The sequence below is a fragment of the Prionailurus viverrinus genome, chromosome B1, assembly GCF_022837055.1.
Source record: "Prionailurus viverrinus isolate Anna chromosome B1, UM_Priviv_1.0, whole genome shotgun sequence".
NCBI lineage: Eukaryota > Metazoa > Chordata > Mammalia > Carnivora > Felidae > Prionailurus > Prionailurus viverrinus.
In genome coordinates, this window is record NC_062564.1 from 107623914 (window position 1) to 107640844 (window position 16931).

Sequence of the window (16931 nt, forward strand, 5' to 3'; positions counted from 1 at the left end):
AATTTTAGACCCTGACTCAGATCTATTTAATCAGAATCTGATTTTTAACAATATCCATCCTGTATGCAATTTGTGTGCACATTTAATTCTGAGAAGCCCTGATGTATGTAATCTAACTCCTGCCTATCTCTCTGTGCTCATTTACTAGACTTCACCAGTGGATTTTGATGACCTTTATTTCCCTTAAATAATCACATTCTTTCTCTACATTGAATCTTTGTAGTGTTTGCATTCACTGTCTGATAGCTTTCCCCATCAATGGCTGGATCCTTCTTGCCATTCAGGTCTTTGGCTCAGTGTTACATCCTGAGAGTGCTGGGATAAAATTTTTAATGGGTCTCTCGGGGTTCTGCAATGCTTGTCTTCAATTTTCTTCCCCACTACTTTTTCAAGAATGTTTCCATAGTAAACAACTGTGCAATTACAGAGCGTGTGCTGTTATGGAGCAGAAGACAAGTTTGTTCGCTGTCCAGGAAGAAAATAAAAGTAATGTTTCCTTTTGTGCAGAAGTTGGGAAGATTCACTAGCATCCCACTTTAAAAACTGGGGTTTCCCAAGCTTGAATTTCTTCATCCTTGCCACAAACATACTGTCAGCATAGCAACCCATTGGGCATGGCTACACATCACCCTTCGAGGGGCAAAGGAACTGATTAAACATGGAGCACATTCAGGCTATTATTCTATGAATAATAAAACCCTCTGTCTTCTCCCATTATCCATGCAACTGTGGTGTGAAGCAAATGGACTTTGAAAGACAAGAAGGACTGACAGGGGATTCATAGGTTCCGTGAAGCAAGTGGAGCTCTGGAACTAAGGTGACCAGTGACAAAGTGGAACATCATTTCCCCATAGCAATACTAATATAACAACCTGCACGAAAAAAATAAGATAGGGTACTTAGGAGTTACCTTTCCCTTTAGAACATCTCAATTGGTTTTGAACAGTCAAACCATACTGTTTTGATTATTCTTTTGGCTCTTTCTCCGCTACCAATCTTTTGGTTCTTTCTACACTATTGACACTAAAGTAAAAGAGTTAGGTAAACCACATCGGACTATGAAATGTGCAAAAACATAAAACCATTTTTACTTCACTATCGCTGCCTGAGCAACTTCATGGTTCTGAGAAAAAAAATGAAACTGTAAGTCTTTATTCTTTAATGGGTTCTAAGTGCTTGCGAGAAAAATTTATAATGAATTTGTGTTCCTCTGCATGACCAAACTCTACTGAACTTTTGGATATGAAAACCTCATTATTTCAATACCTTTATTAATAGCATTTCTCAAGTGTAAATAGAAACTGTTATTAAATATGTATTGTTATTCAATTACTGCAATATAATTTGAGATATATATCTTTGGCATTTCCGACAAATTTATTATATTTATTAGGTCTCTAAAGAATTGTTGTGGAAAGACAATGTGAGACTCACATCAGAAAATCTATTCATAGAGACCTACTAGACAATAAATATGAAAAGGGTTGTTAGTTATTATGTTAAACTTAATGTTCCTTGTTAATATGATATCAAATTACGTATTGATATTTTATGTCTTATACATTGGCCACCGTTAAAAATAAAGTCATTGCAAGAAAAAAAATAATTTAGCTAAACCTATAAATAAAGAGGAGAAAATGGTTTACTAGCATTATTTAGTTACTTAAATTTCCAATATTCTCAATGTGAGTCATTAGTAAGATATATCTAACAAACATGCTACTAAAATCTCAAAGTGCTGTGACAGAAATCGAGCATTTAGAGTGAGGGAGATGATAGTTCAGTTCTGCTCTTTACTGGCCAGACCACACATACTAATTTATTCTGTTTTGGACCTATATTTTAAGAAGTAAGATGACAATTTAGAGAATAATAGGAAAGGTAAGAATATTCAAAATCATCAAGATTGAATAATGGAATTAATCTTGTATCTTATACAAGAGAATGCTCACAGAATCTTCAACCATGTGAATAATTATCACGAGGAAGCTGACTTGTTCTGTACTCTTGGCTTGATTTTTTGAATTGTTAGTAGGACAGTTGACTGGACAGGGGAAAAAAATACTGAAGCAGTAACATATTAACAGAGACTTTAAATAAGGTGATGTAGTAGGATCTAGAAAGAAATGGATGCTAAGAACACTACAGGATAAAGGAACAGCAACTGCAGAGCCTTGAGGCTAAAATGAGAATTAGGAAGTAAGAAAAAGCAAGATTTTATATACAAAATATATGCTATGCATATATGTATATGTCAATGTTGCATCAAATAACTATGAATTTATGCTCTTAAAATCCCTTTGTCAAAGGAACATTCCAGGTAGTTATATATCATTTATACAATGGTTAATCATGCTAAATGTAACTTTTTAAAATGTTGGTTTAATAAGAAAAACTAATTCTTCTGATTTATTTCCAAACTACATTATTGTCAATAAACAGTAATCAGTTTAACTAAAATATATATGGAATAACACCCATATTTTTTTCCGTAACCATTTAAACAAAATAACTGTGACATAAATTTAGGTTCTGTGTACATAAGTAGGACCTTGAAAAACTTAACAGTAAAATTTTCAACTGACTTTTCAAAGGCAAGTTATCTGCAAAAGGAAACCAATAAAAAATTATATTTTTCTGAAAAAAATCTATCTACAATTATATGATATTTACAAAGTATATTTAAAATAGTACCAATCTGCTTTTCATCAATTGATAAAGAGAAAAGGTATTACCAAATTTTGAAAAACCATGAAACACATTGTACAACTTGTAAAAGTTGAGTAGAAGAGTAAGAGTTGGATCTAAAGTCTTCTAGCTTGAGGTTATTTACACTTTTACACAACTACCTTTCCTAAAACCTTTCCTAAAAGGTTTTACTGCCAAGGTGAAGAAACTGGTCAATTAATAATGACAAGTCCAACAAATTACATTAAATTATGCCAACATATACAGCCTTATACACTCCTCCTCAGATTTTCAGTAGTATTTGACAACATAACTTTATCTTGCATCTGAAATTATGCTCTATTTTCAAGGTCTTAGATAGTCACCTGTCTTCTTAGTCACCTGTAACTTTATCTTGCATCTGAAATTATGCTCCATTTTCAAGGTCTTAGATAGTCACCTGTCTTCTTTGGATTCTTTTTTGTTTCCAATTTCTCTTACTGTTTTTATCTTTTTACTTTGCCATTGGAGAGTTCTAGACTTGCTTCCCAGAATGCCTCCACTTCCTTATCTTATAACTATTTTAAGTTTATTTATTTATTTTTTAGAGGCCCCGAGAGAGAGAGAAAGAAAGGCAGAGAACAAGCGAGCAGGGGTGGGACAGAGAGAGAGAGTGTGAATCCCAAGCAGGCTCCACACTGTCAGCAAGGAGCCCCACCTGGTCTCAAACTCACAAAGCATGAGATCATGACCTGAGCTGAAATCAAGAGTCAGACGCTTAACCGACTGAGCCACCCAGATGCCCAACACCCACTTCTTTAAAATGCATTTTTCTCATGGGAAAATTGTCCAATATTTATTTCCAAGACAGACTGACTCTCCTCAACTCAGACTTTATTCTGATTAAGACAGGTCTTTTGGAAAGGTGTGTGTAGGTATGTGTGGATGGAAACTAGAGAAGCCTGGAAACATTTGTAAAATCAATGTTGAAAAATGTGATAAGTGAAACAAAGTTGATTTTTAAAAATGTGTATCAGAATTGAAGAACTGACTTTGTTTACTAGTATGGCTCTGCTTAAAGCTATTTCTGCTTCAAGACTTTTTATTTCAATTATTTTTAAAATTTCAAGATGTTTTCAAGGATTTTCATATGCCTTTTTAAAATACTAAGATAATGAGAATAGAATAAATAAGACATTATCAGGAGATGAAGAAGTAAGGGTTATGGTCACCAATAAGAAGGGACAAAAGAAAAGCAATATATAAGATACATAAAAGCAGCAAAGTGGTCTATGTGTTTTATTTCCGTAAAACCCCAGCACCTACAATAATGTCTATTGCACTATAGGTGTTCAAAAAAACTTTTTTTACTTTTAAAGTTTATTTATTTGCTTTGAGAGACTGAGAGATATAACGGGGGAGGGGCAGAGAGAGGGAGAGACAGAACATCAAGCAGGCTCCACATTGCAGCACAGAACCCAAGGCAGGGCTGGATCTCAAGAACTGAGATCAGGTCACAATCTGAGCCCAGATCAAGACTCAGATGTTTAACTGACTGAGCCATCCAGGTGCCCCAATAAACCTTTGTTTAAAACAATCTGGATTTCAGCTCAGGTCATGATCTAACATTTTTGTGGGTTCCAGCCCCACGTCTGCCTCTGCACTGACAATGCAGAGACTGCTTGGGATTCTCTCTCTCTCTCTCTCTCTCTCTCTCTCTCTCTCTCTGCCCCTCCCCAGCTCCTGCTCTCACTGCCTCTCTCAGAATAAATAAATACACTTAAAAAAACTATCCAAAAAAATGAATGAACTATCCAGTAAAGTGTAAAGGAGTTTTACTAACATAGAAAATGTAGATTATATATTCCTACTCTTTAGAACAGTGGTTCTCAACCTTTTCAGGCTTAACACTCTTTTAATTTTTGTTGTTGTTGTTTGTTTATTTATTTTTGACAGAGAGGGAGACCGAATGCCAGCAGGGGAGGGGCAGAGAGAGAGGGAGACACAGAATCTGAAGCAGGCTCCAGACTCTGAGCTGTCAGCACAGAACCTGATGCGGGGCTCAAACTCATGAACTGTGAGATCGTGATCTGAGCCAAAGTCGGATGCTCAACCAACTGAGTCACCCAAAACTCTTTTAAACTTAAAAAACTTTTGAGGACCCAAATGAGGTAATTAGTTGTATGTAATATGAGGCTATTTACTATCATGTAAGGAATGATATTAAGAATATGTATAATTGAAGAGGGCATTTTTTGGGATGAGCACTGGGTGTTGTATGGAAATCAATTTGACAATAAATGTCCTTAAAAAAAAGAATATGTATATATTAAATATTTTTAAAATAACAATAATGAACCTGTTATAACTGACATAAATATGTTTATGGAAAATACTATTTCAATGCAAAAAAATAGTGAGGAAATTGGATTATTTTATATTTTCCAATATTTTTAATGTGTATCTTTCCAGATAATTGTAGGTATTTTTCTTTGATGCTATGCCAAAACATAACAAGTAGTCGTTTCTTAAAAGTCTGTTTCAATGTGGAATTTGGACCTTATCACTGAGCTTTTTGTAGCGTGTGCATTAAAACCCACTGGACATACTTGCATTTTGAATGGACATTTTATCCACAAATGATTTTTTAACATAATATATTGGTCATTTGGAAAGTGTTAATTTTTTAGATTATGAAAAACATGTCTGAAAGTTGACACATTTTATTATAAAAATTAAAAATAAATGCATTTGTTAATGTTCTCATCAGAAAAATATTTAAGCACTCAAAATTGCAAGCTCAGAGTGGTAGATACAAGTTTCCAAAATTCTAATATTTGTTCTTAAGCTCAAATTTGAAGTTATCCTCTTAAATTTCAGGCTAAATTAGTTTATTTAGCCAAATACCTAAGCCTGTATAAATCCTGTCTCTCCTGGTCATTTTTTCAAGCATAATTATGATTAATTTGAAAAAGTAACTAGCTCAATTCTCAAATTAAACAATCACACAGATACTTTCACTGAAAGCAATAATTGTACTTAGATCACATACTTGATGTATATTTTCACTTTACATATTTCACTCATAATATTAAATATGCACACCTACTATTGCCAATATTTAATATTTTTACATCTTCATTGAAAATGAGAACTATTTGTTTGTTTTTTTTACCATGAGCACTTGGTGATGAAAAACACATTGATTACTAGAAGAGATTGGTGCCTCTGTCTTGATTCAGGCTAAGGCACCATCAGTTTCACTCACCATTGAGTTTGCAACTTTAGCACACACATTAACAAGCAAATAACATTTTGTATTATTATGAAGTTATTTTTGATCTCATGGACTTCCTGAAAGCATTGTGGGGGGTGCCTACACAAACATATGAATCTTGTTTTGGAAACTGCTGTTCTACCAGGTCATTACATTAAATTTCATTTCTTCCAAATACAGTCCAACACAATATAGTTTCTGACTATATTTTTTCTACATGGTAATTTCTACAATTTTAATTGTTGTGACTGTCAAATACCTTTCAAATTCTATGAATACAAATGAAACAAAACAGCATCTGGAAAAAGCTTAAATTTGTAAAAGAACATGTGTTTTCAGCTCCTTGACCAGATTGGACGATATTGATTGCTATCTGTTTATGTCTAAGGCAATGTTTTATGCTACTTTGGATTTATTCTTTCAGGCTCATTTATTGTGCCATCCATTATTTTGTTATAGCACTGACCTCTTGTTATCAGCTATAATTCTAGTATTGACAGGCAAAAATAAACTATCTATAAGGCATTAGTTAATATATCTGCCAGGGGAATATGCAGGCTTGGTCTTTATGAAGCATTATATTTTTAAAATATTTTAATGTTTATTTATTTTTTGAGAGAGATAAAGAGAGAGAGAGGGACAGCAGGGGAGGGGCAGAGAGAGAGAGGGAGACACAGAACTGGAAGTAGTCTCCAGCTCTGAGCTGTCAGCACAGAGCCTCATACAGGGCTTAAACTTTGGAGCTATAAGATGATGACATGAGCGTAAGTCAGATGCTTAACCAACTGAGCCACCCAGGAATCCTGCATCATTTATATATTAAGTAATATCACTGATCTGTTATTAACTATTGTTAATTAATATCCATTCATTAGTCATCTTCATGATAGATTATTTTTTGAATTATCATATTGTGATTGGCCTAGTTTGAGCTATAGGACTTTCCTTTAATTAGAAAAAGGCACATTATCTGATATATTTTATCCAATGGAGAATGCATAAGTCTCTAAGAAATGGTAGTACTGTTATAAAAAGAAAATATTTGTTTTTGAGTTACTGAATAGGTGACTCCACTCTGTAATTCACAAGCTTTGGATATCTGGTCCCTGATACCTTGTATATTGTGTTCAGTGAGTCAGGAAACAAGAATTCCAAGAAGGGTCCCATAGGAACCTAACTCTGTGTATTATAAATTACTAGTCAAGTGACAAAGAAAATGGAAAAGTTGGAGCACAGTCACCTTTGTGGGGCTTTTATGAGGATATATAAAAACATAAACTTTATTTCAGAAAAATTAAACTCATGTTACTGTAATTATAACTAAAAATTTAGAATATGAATTTTTGAATGAATTAACACAATTCAAGAAATATTGCATCTCCAGTATTCCAAACAATTCATTTAAAATTGAAATATTCATTCATGTAAGTGGATTATCTGTGTATGGCAATTAAAAAACTAAAAAAAAAAAGTACAGTCTACTTTTCTGATATCAATTTATGGATATAGCCTAGCATATTGGTCACAAACCAATTTCTGTGAAAATTGGAGAAATTCATCAATGATATTTTTGATGGCTTTGCAATCTGTCAACATGGAGAAGTGAGACAACATTTCCTAGAATCTTTATCAATTCATTTCCTGTTAGCCTTGGCTTTGAGATTCTTATTGGAGATTTAAAGGGCAAAAGTGAAACAGCAGCCATTTTCTGTACTCTGTAAAGGTTGTTTTTCTGATACAACAGATAAATATACAACTATTTCATATTCCCTGCATCCTCCTTTAGTTTTTTTGAATCCTGGGCCACGTATATGTGTTTTCCCTCATACTGAAGGTCGCTCTTATGTTCTATCAAGGTCAGAGACAATAAGAACTAGCACGGATTTCTGTCTCCTGTCTCTATCTTCCTTTCCTGATTTCCTGCTCCTGTTCTCTGGCTTCAAGCTCTCACATCAGGTATGACAATAGTTTTACAGAGACTGCCTAACCAGCTGCCTTGTGTAAGGTCAAATCCCTGTAAGGTACAGTGACAGTTACTTTCACGTATAACCAAAATTTAGGGGAGTATAAAATAAAAGCTAAATTTACGTTATCCCTAGCATGTCAAGAGAAACTTTTCATAAAGTGTTTTCTGAAAGTTTTCAGGTTTGTATATATGGAAGTCAACAATGGATTTGAAAAAATTGCAGAATTTGCACCTTTTTTTTTTAGAAAATGGGTTAACCTATGTTAAATGCACTTTGGAAGTTTTAGAGAGAAGGACTTCACACTCAGTAGCAACCATCTGTTGAAGAGAAAAAGTGACAACATTGGGAAAACTTTCCCTTGAGAGAAAAGTTGATTTATTTTCTCCTGTCAGGCCAGAAAAAGCACAGCAACAGAAGGAGTCTTTTATCTATTGTTCTCACCAGCTTTTAACTTACTGCATAACTGACACTCTCATCATACTGTTCTCCCTCCCTCTGACAGAGCATAAGTTTTATGAGGACAGACATCTTTCACTGTTTTGTTAATTAAATACGTAGGCATGAATTAAATGCTCAGTAAGTATTAGAATGATGAAGGAATAAGTGAATGAGTAAATGTACGAATGGTTGGAGTCCCTTCTTTTCTTGAGATTGTTTGTGATCCAACAGGAAAGAAATTCCATGTGATTAAAATAAAAGTAAGCCTTGGTGCTCTTAACTTCCTAGAATCTGTTTTAACATATGAACACAACACAAAGGTGTTCAAGAACATGACTGAGGAAAAAACAATAAAAAAAATTGATCCCTTTATTCCTGTAGACTCATTGTTGATATTACCCAAAATTCATATTTTTAAACCTAATGTCCCATGTGAAGGAATTAAGAGGTGAGCCTTTGGAGCGTGCCTAGGTCATGAGAATGGAACCTTCAAGAGTGAAATTAGTGCTTTTATAAATGAGAACCTGGAGAACACCCTCACCCTTTCTGCCATGTTAGGATACGATGAGAAGTATAAAACAGGGAAGAGAGCCCTCACTAGAATCATGCTGGCATCATGATCTTGGACTTTTAGTCTCCAGATCTGTATGAAATACATATTTGTTGTTTATGAGCCACCTAGTCTGTGGTATTTTGTTCTGGCAGTGCAAACAAATTAAGAAATTGTTTTCCTCTAAAGCTTATGTAATCTAGGTGGCTTCTCTCTTTTTTTTTCTCATTTTCCACTAATAGGCAGTGATATTCTTCTTCCTCACATACTACCCTCCATTTGACTTATTAACTAAACCTCTGGTCTTTTATTTCATCATACAATTCTAGTTCCATTTAATCCATCTCTTCTTTTAGCTTTTATGAAGCTGAATCCAGGTAAGTGGGCAGCATATTAAAAATCTATATTGGAGGAATAAGAATTTTTACAAAAATTAAATCAAAATAGATTAAAAACTTAAATGTAAAATCTGAAACTGTAAAAGTCCTAGAAAAGAACATGGGTAAAAGCCCTTTGACATTGGTCTTGGCAAAAACTCTTTGGATATGACACAAAAATCACAAGCAATAAAAGCAAAAGGTAACTGGAACTACATCAATTAAAAAGCTTCTGCACAGCAAAGGAAACAACCAACAAAATAAAAAGGTAACCTATGGAATGACAAAAAATTTGCTGACCCTTTATCTGACAATAATTTAATATGTGAAATATCTATAATAAATCAATAGAACAAAACACAAAACCAATTTTAAAAATGAGTAAAAAGCTTGGGGCATCTGGCTGACTCAGTTAAGTGTCTGACTCTTGATTTCAGCTCAGGTCATGATCTCACAATGGTTCAGGCCCTGCTTCTGGCTCTGTGCTGACAGTGTGAGGCCTGCTTGGGATTCTCTGTCTCCCTTTCTCTCTGCCCCTCCCCCCATGCTCTTTCTCTCTCTAAAAAATAATCATTTAAAAAAATGAGCAAAGAACTTGAATAGACATTTTTTCTAAAGAAGATATCAAGTGGCCAACAACTATATGAAAGATGACAACATCACTAATCATCAGGGAAATGTAAATCTAAACAATGAGATATCATCTCATACCAATTAGGATGGCTAGTCTCAAAAAGACAAGGACAAGTGCTGACGAGGATGTGAAGAAAATTAGGATTAAAATAGAGCTATCATATGATCTGGCAATTCTACTCACTGGTATATAGCTGAAGAAATAAAAAAAATATATATATAACTTTGAAGAGATATCTGCCCTCCCATATTCACTGAAGAATTATTCACAATAACCAAGATATGGAAACTACCTAAGTGTCCACCAACAGATAAATGGGAAAACAAAAATGTGACCTATAACTGAAATGGAATAGTATTTACCCATAAGAAAGTATGAAATCTTGCCAGCTGTGATAACATGGATATACTTTGAGAGCATTATGCTAAGTAATATAAGCCAGACGGAGAAAGACAAATACTGTATGGTATCACTTCTATGTAGAATCTTACAAAAAGAATAAAAAGGTTAAACTCTAGACGCAAAGAGTAGAATGGTGATTATCAGGGACTGAGTGGGGTTAAAGGAAATGGGGACATGTTGATGTCAAGAGTTTAACTACACTACTCCATGGTATTGCTGTCTCAGCATTCATTTTGTTTGGCCAAGTGGCCTGAGAAGGATCTTAAAATGACTTTAGGCCCTCGTGCAAACACATGTCCTACATAACAGCTCACAGATTCACAGGTAAATAAAAGTTCCTGATATGACTCGGCCAATAGCTGTTGTGATAGTCTCTACCATCACTTGTGCACCTCTTAAGTAAGACCCCTGTGGATCTTACCCAAACCCCATTCTTTTGATATGAATTGATCAACCTGTCCTTAACCAAGGACCTCCAAAGCACTCACTAGCAGAGACTAATAAAGCCATGTACCTCAAGTCCTAGAACTCTCTCTCTGCCTGCACCCTGCTTGAATCTCCTCATGTTCCCCTTAAAGGGACATGTGTACTTCCTCCAGGACCTGTGAGTAATAAATATTGAGATACCTTTTAAGATATCTCTATGTCAGTTCCTCTTGTGATCTTTCATTGAACTGTGGCTCACCAACCGGCACCCTGGGGTCCTACTTAACAAATGTTGATTTATCAAAATCATAACAGCTAGTCAAAGAGTATAAGCTTTCAGTTACAAGATGAATAAGTTTTGAAAATATGATGTACAGCATGGTGACTGTACTTAGTAATACTGTATTGATATTGAAATTTGCTGAGAGTAGACTTCAAACATTCTCAAAAGAAAAGATAACTATGTGAGGTGATAGATATATTAATTAACTTGTTTTTTGGTAACATTTAACAATGTATACATATATCAAATCATCATGCTGTACACTTTAAATACATATAATTTTATTTATTAATTATACCTCAATAAAAATGAACTGCTGGTGGGAACAGAAGTTGGTATTGCCACTACGAAAAAAGTGTGGAACTTCCTCCAAAAATTAAGTATAGAAATACCGCATGATCCAGTTATTCCACTCCTGGTTATTTATTCAAAGAAAACGAAAACACTAACTAACTTGAAAAGATAGATGCACCCCCATGTTTATTGCATCATCACTTACAATAATCAAGATATGGAAGCAATCTAAATGTCCATTAATAGATGAATGGATAAAGAAGATGCCAACTGTGTACACACACACACACACACACACACACCCCACAGTAGGAACATTATTGAACCATAAAGAGGGATGAAATCTTGCCATGTGTAGCAACACAGATGGACCTGGAGGGTATTTTGCTAAGTGAAATAAGTCAGACTGAGAAAGATAAATTCCATAGGATTTCATTCATATATGGAATCTAAAAAGCAAAACAAAAGTCAGAATCAGACCTATAAATATTGAAAACAAACCGATGGATTCCAGAGGGAAAGTGGAGATGAGGAAAATGCATGCAGGTAAATGATAAATACAGGCTTCCAGTTATGGAATGAATAAGTCACAGGAATAAAAGGCACAGCAGAAGGAATATTGTTGATGTATTATAGTATCAGTGTATGGTGACAGATGGGTAGCTACAGTTGGGGTGGGCATATAGCATAATACATACTGAAGTTAAATCACTATGTTGTACACCCAAAACTAATGTAGCATTGTTTGTCAACTCTACTCAAATAAAAATGTATGTATGTATGTATGTATTATTTAAAAAATAAAGTAAAGTAAACTTCTAAAAATTTTTTTACTGTTGGGATTCTTGGGTGGCTCAGTCAGTGAGCATCAACTGGATTTTGGCTCAAACCATGATCCCAGGTTCATGGGATCAAGCTCAGCAGCAGGCTCCAGATTCTCTCTCTCCCCCTTTTTCCCTCTCCCCTGCTTGTGCTCTCTCTCTCTTTCTAAAGTAAAAAAAAAATAAACAAATTACTGTGATCACACACACAAACATACATTTTGGAAATAATGTATACAATAATATTTCAACACAAAGGATACCATAAAATTGGGAAGAGAGATATTAACCAGATGCAATAGGGGCACATAGTAACCAAAAGCCCTGATTAAAATATCTGGGAACACTCCTAAGAAGGAAATAGTATTTAAATTAGGACTGGATAGTTAAGTATGAATTCCAAAAACAATATTTTGGTCAATATAATTATGATCAATATGATAGACTGAATAAAATGAAAAATGATTCATTAAAATATCAAATTTACAAATGCAAAATAAAGTAACAAAAACCTAAATTATCACATAGATGAGCTATAATTTAAGTAGTTGCAGAAGGATATAAAGATATGCTCAGAAACTACAATCATACATTCAGGAATAAAGATGTGTGTGTGTGTGAGAGAGAGAGAGAGAGAGAGAGAGGGTCAGATTAGTAATGGGTAGATGGAACACTTCACATATATATGAAATATTTTATTTTTAGGTAGGTTGGCATATGGATTTTTAAATTAATTTAATTTACCATCTTTCACTATTATTTTCTCTTATATACCACTTTCTTTCTTACTGATCCCAAACTAATTGCATATCTCCTTATATCTTCTGCCTCTCCCATCATAACCTGTGTCTTTCAAAACTCCAATCTGCTTACATCTGTTTTTTTCATACCTGGAACTGAGCATCTGAATAAGTTTGCATCCAATCACTGAGTCACACTGCATAGTATTACATTAAATATATTATTTCAATATTAGGGGACACTAAATCTTTCTGGTTATTTCAAATATATTTCACTTACCAATTCATTTTACTATTCTGAAAAATGATGACATAATGCCTCTTCTTCCCAATCTCAACTGATAATTATGTTTACTATGAGAAAATGAAGGAAATGTGAAGAGAAGTTCTATATTTCTTGACCACAAAATTTACTTTTCTACTGCCTCTGCTAAAAAGGGTGAATATTTATTACTTTATCCATTCTAAAATCAATCATTCCATTCATGTACTAGAGTTAAATTAGGCATTTTCCTTGTATTCATTCTTTTTTAAAAAAGATTTTATTTATTTATTTTTGAGAGGAGAGAGAGAGAGAGAGAGAGAGAGAGAGAGGTGGGGCGAGAGGCAGAGAGAAGAGGAGACAGAAAATAAATGTGGGACTAGAACTCATAAACTGTGAGATCATGACCTGAGCTGAAATCAAGAGTTGGATGCTTAACTGACTGAGTCACCCAGGGGCCCTGTAATCATTCTTTACATCTTCTGTATGTTGTCTGTATTCTCTTGTTTCTTAGACTCTCCCGTTAACATAAAATACAATAAAATAAATCTCATCTTAAACAAAAACAAAAACGAATTTAAAAATTTCCCTTGACAGCACAGGCACCTCCAAGAACTGATTTATTTTTTACTCTGCATTATGGAGATTGCAAGATTGTTATCTATTTTTGCCACCTTCACTTTGTTTTTTCCAGTGCCCTATGGAACAACCCAAAAGAGTTCTCTTCCATTCTCCAAAGAGAATTCCTATTGGTAAGGTCAGTAATGAACTCTATTACCAAATCCACATGTCAGCTCCTGTTTCTAATCTAATTTTGCTTAAGCAATGCCTAATTCAGGTGATTGTTCTTTCCGTTCTATATGTAATTTCCTGATTTTTGATGCATCACACCCTCCTGGATTTCCTCTAAACTCAAGGACCATTTCTTGTTAAGTCTTATATGTTATATATTTCTAATTTTCCTACCAATAAATGATGAGTTCTTATAGGTTTTTTTCTCTCCTTTTCTTCCTTTTAAAATACTTATTGTTAAGGTTATTCTTGAGTCACTTGTCTTAATAAACTATGTCTAACCTAATGATCCCCAAAATTTATGTCATCATTCCTGACCTTTCCTCTGAATTTTAGATTCATATCATGGCTAAGATGTTAAGAGACATTACAAATGACCCACCTCTATGAATGAAATCCTAATTCATCTCAAATGTCTACTTCTCCCCTGCTCTGCCCTATTACAGTAAATGGCACAACCATTTAATCAATAGCATTTAATTCTATATTCTTGCTGTCTTCTTGGCTTCTCTATTCTGATCCCAATATAATGCATGAGACAATGCTGTTTCTATTTCCAAAAATTATGTCCCAATTGGAAATGTTGCATTTGAGAGAATAGATTAACTCACTAAGAACTCTCCAGTCAATCTAAGCAACACACAGAGTGGAATAATCACATATTCATCATGTGCTTCAAGAAATAGTGTACTAAAAACTGTACAGCATACATACATACATCATACTAACTGATGTTATGTTTGCACTCCCATCTCAAAAAAATGGTGTTTAGTGGGGCTCCTGGGTGGCTCAGTGGGTTAAGCATCCGACTCTTGATTTCTGCTCAGGTCATGATCTCACAGTCCTGAGATCAAGCCCCTCATCAAGCTCCATGCCAAGCATGGAGCCTGCTTGGGACTTTCTTTCTCCCTCTCTGCCACTCCCCTTGCTCACACTCTCTTGCTCTACCCTTCAAAATAAATAAACACGAAAAGAAATGGTAGTTAGAATGAGCTACATGAATCAAGCTTAACAAAATGTTTTTAATTTTTGAAAGTGAGTGCTGAGCACACCTGGGTTCAATATACTATTCTTTCCAGTTATATATACAAATGAAATTTTCTATAATAAAATTACATTATATGTACCATATACATACATTATATACATACAGATGTATATAATGTACATACACACATATTCACAAAGCCATATATATGATACCTGGCTACATTTTAGACCTTCATCCCTACAATCTCCTCCTTACTACCCTGTATCAGGTATATAACTATCTTTTTTGTAGTTCCTCAAATTTCCAATCCCATTGTCATTTGAGTGTTTTACATTGACTGTTCCCTTGCCTAGAATACTTTTCCCCTGATATCCACATGACTCATTTTCACACTTTATGTAGTGTTCAAAAGTTTCCTCTCTGAAAAAGCTTTGTATTACCACCCTATCTAAAATACCACTCTGTTTTATTCCCTCTTCCATCTGTGGATCTATCCCATTAAATGCTAGTTTCATAAGAGCAGAAGACAAACATTGTGTGGTCATCAGTGTATCCTCTGTGCCTTGCACAGTACCTGCTATATAGTAGTTGGGAAATGTTTGCAAATAGAATAAATAAATTAATTTACTTGTTGAATTTCATTTCTTTTTTGGCCCAAGGGTTAACAGTGTTTTTGAAATATTCTTGATACTGGTATTTTTCTACCATTTTTTTAAAAACAGATTTATAGTTTTATTACATCCAGATCAGAAAAAAATTTATTATTTCTACTTTTGGAACTTTTTTCATTTCCTAATGTATTAACAATTTTTATGATAATTTCATAGACTCTTGATGGCATAATCTCTGTAAAGAGATTATGGTGAGTAATTGCACTATATATATACTTGAAATTAGTCCATTTTATTTTTAATTAGATTTCTTTATTCATATTTTTGAAGTTTCATGTGAGCACTTGCAAATTAAGACCAGTAATTTTTTTCAGTATACCTCTAGTGAAATAATTTGATCTTTATTGTGGTTTATGTCTCTCTCTCTCTCTCTCTCTCTATATATATATATATTTTTTTTTTTTTTTTTGAAAGAGAGAGACAGACAGAGCATGAACAGGGGAGGGACAGAGGGAGGGAGACACAGAATCTGAAGCAGGTTCTAGGTTCCGAGCTGTCAGCACAGGGCCCAATGTGGGGCTCAAACTCATGAACCACATGATGATGACCCGAGCTAAAGTCAGATGCTTAACCGACTGAGCCACCCACATGCCCCTATATATTTCATATTTTTATTCATTGTCTTATTTCATCATTTGTACTACGTTTTTGGCAACTGACATTTCACATGTGTGAATATCACCTAATTCTGGCCAGAGAATAAAGAGAGATCTTGTGCTGTGAGGCCACCATGAAACTATTCCACCTTAGTGAACAGTTAGGAGTAAGAGTAATCTTTTTCTGAGTCTCAGCATTGTCTTGTTCTGATATAGTGCCTGGAGATACTGCAGCTATTTACCAAAGGACAGAGCTGACATAGACAGGGTGACAGGGTAGAAAACACTGTGAAATCTGACTTGATGATAAATATCCTTATTGTTCAAGCAAATGACATGGAGCAGACAGTATCTCATCTGATACAGTACTCTAAAAGATTCTCCAAGAAAAATCCTGGTGATTGTGCACTCCAAGTTTTTAAAATATTTTAAGTGTTTGGCTCTGTTCACTTTACGTTTCAATGACAGTTTGCTTGTGAAAATATTGGTTCACCCTTTTTTACTTGAATACTTCATAGTATATGCTTTCTTTAAAAAGTACAACATAAGAATTTGGAGAAGACTCGGGAGAATTAATTTCCTTCTTTTTAGGTTGATTTTTATAACATGGATGTCATATTCTGCCTTTTCTCTATGAGGTGCATTGAATTTACTGGAGTATGTCTTATTGCTTATTATTTTGGGCGGAGGGAGCAGAGAGCAGTTTGCATATTTAGTCTATACACGTTTTTTGTTTTCTTTCT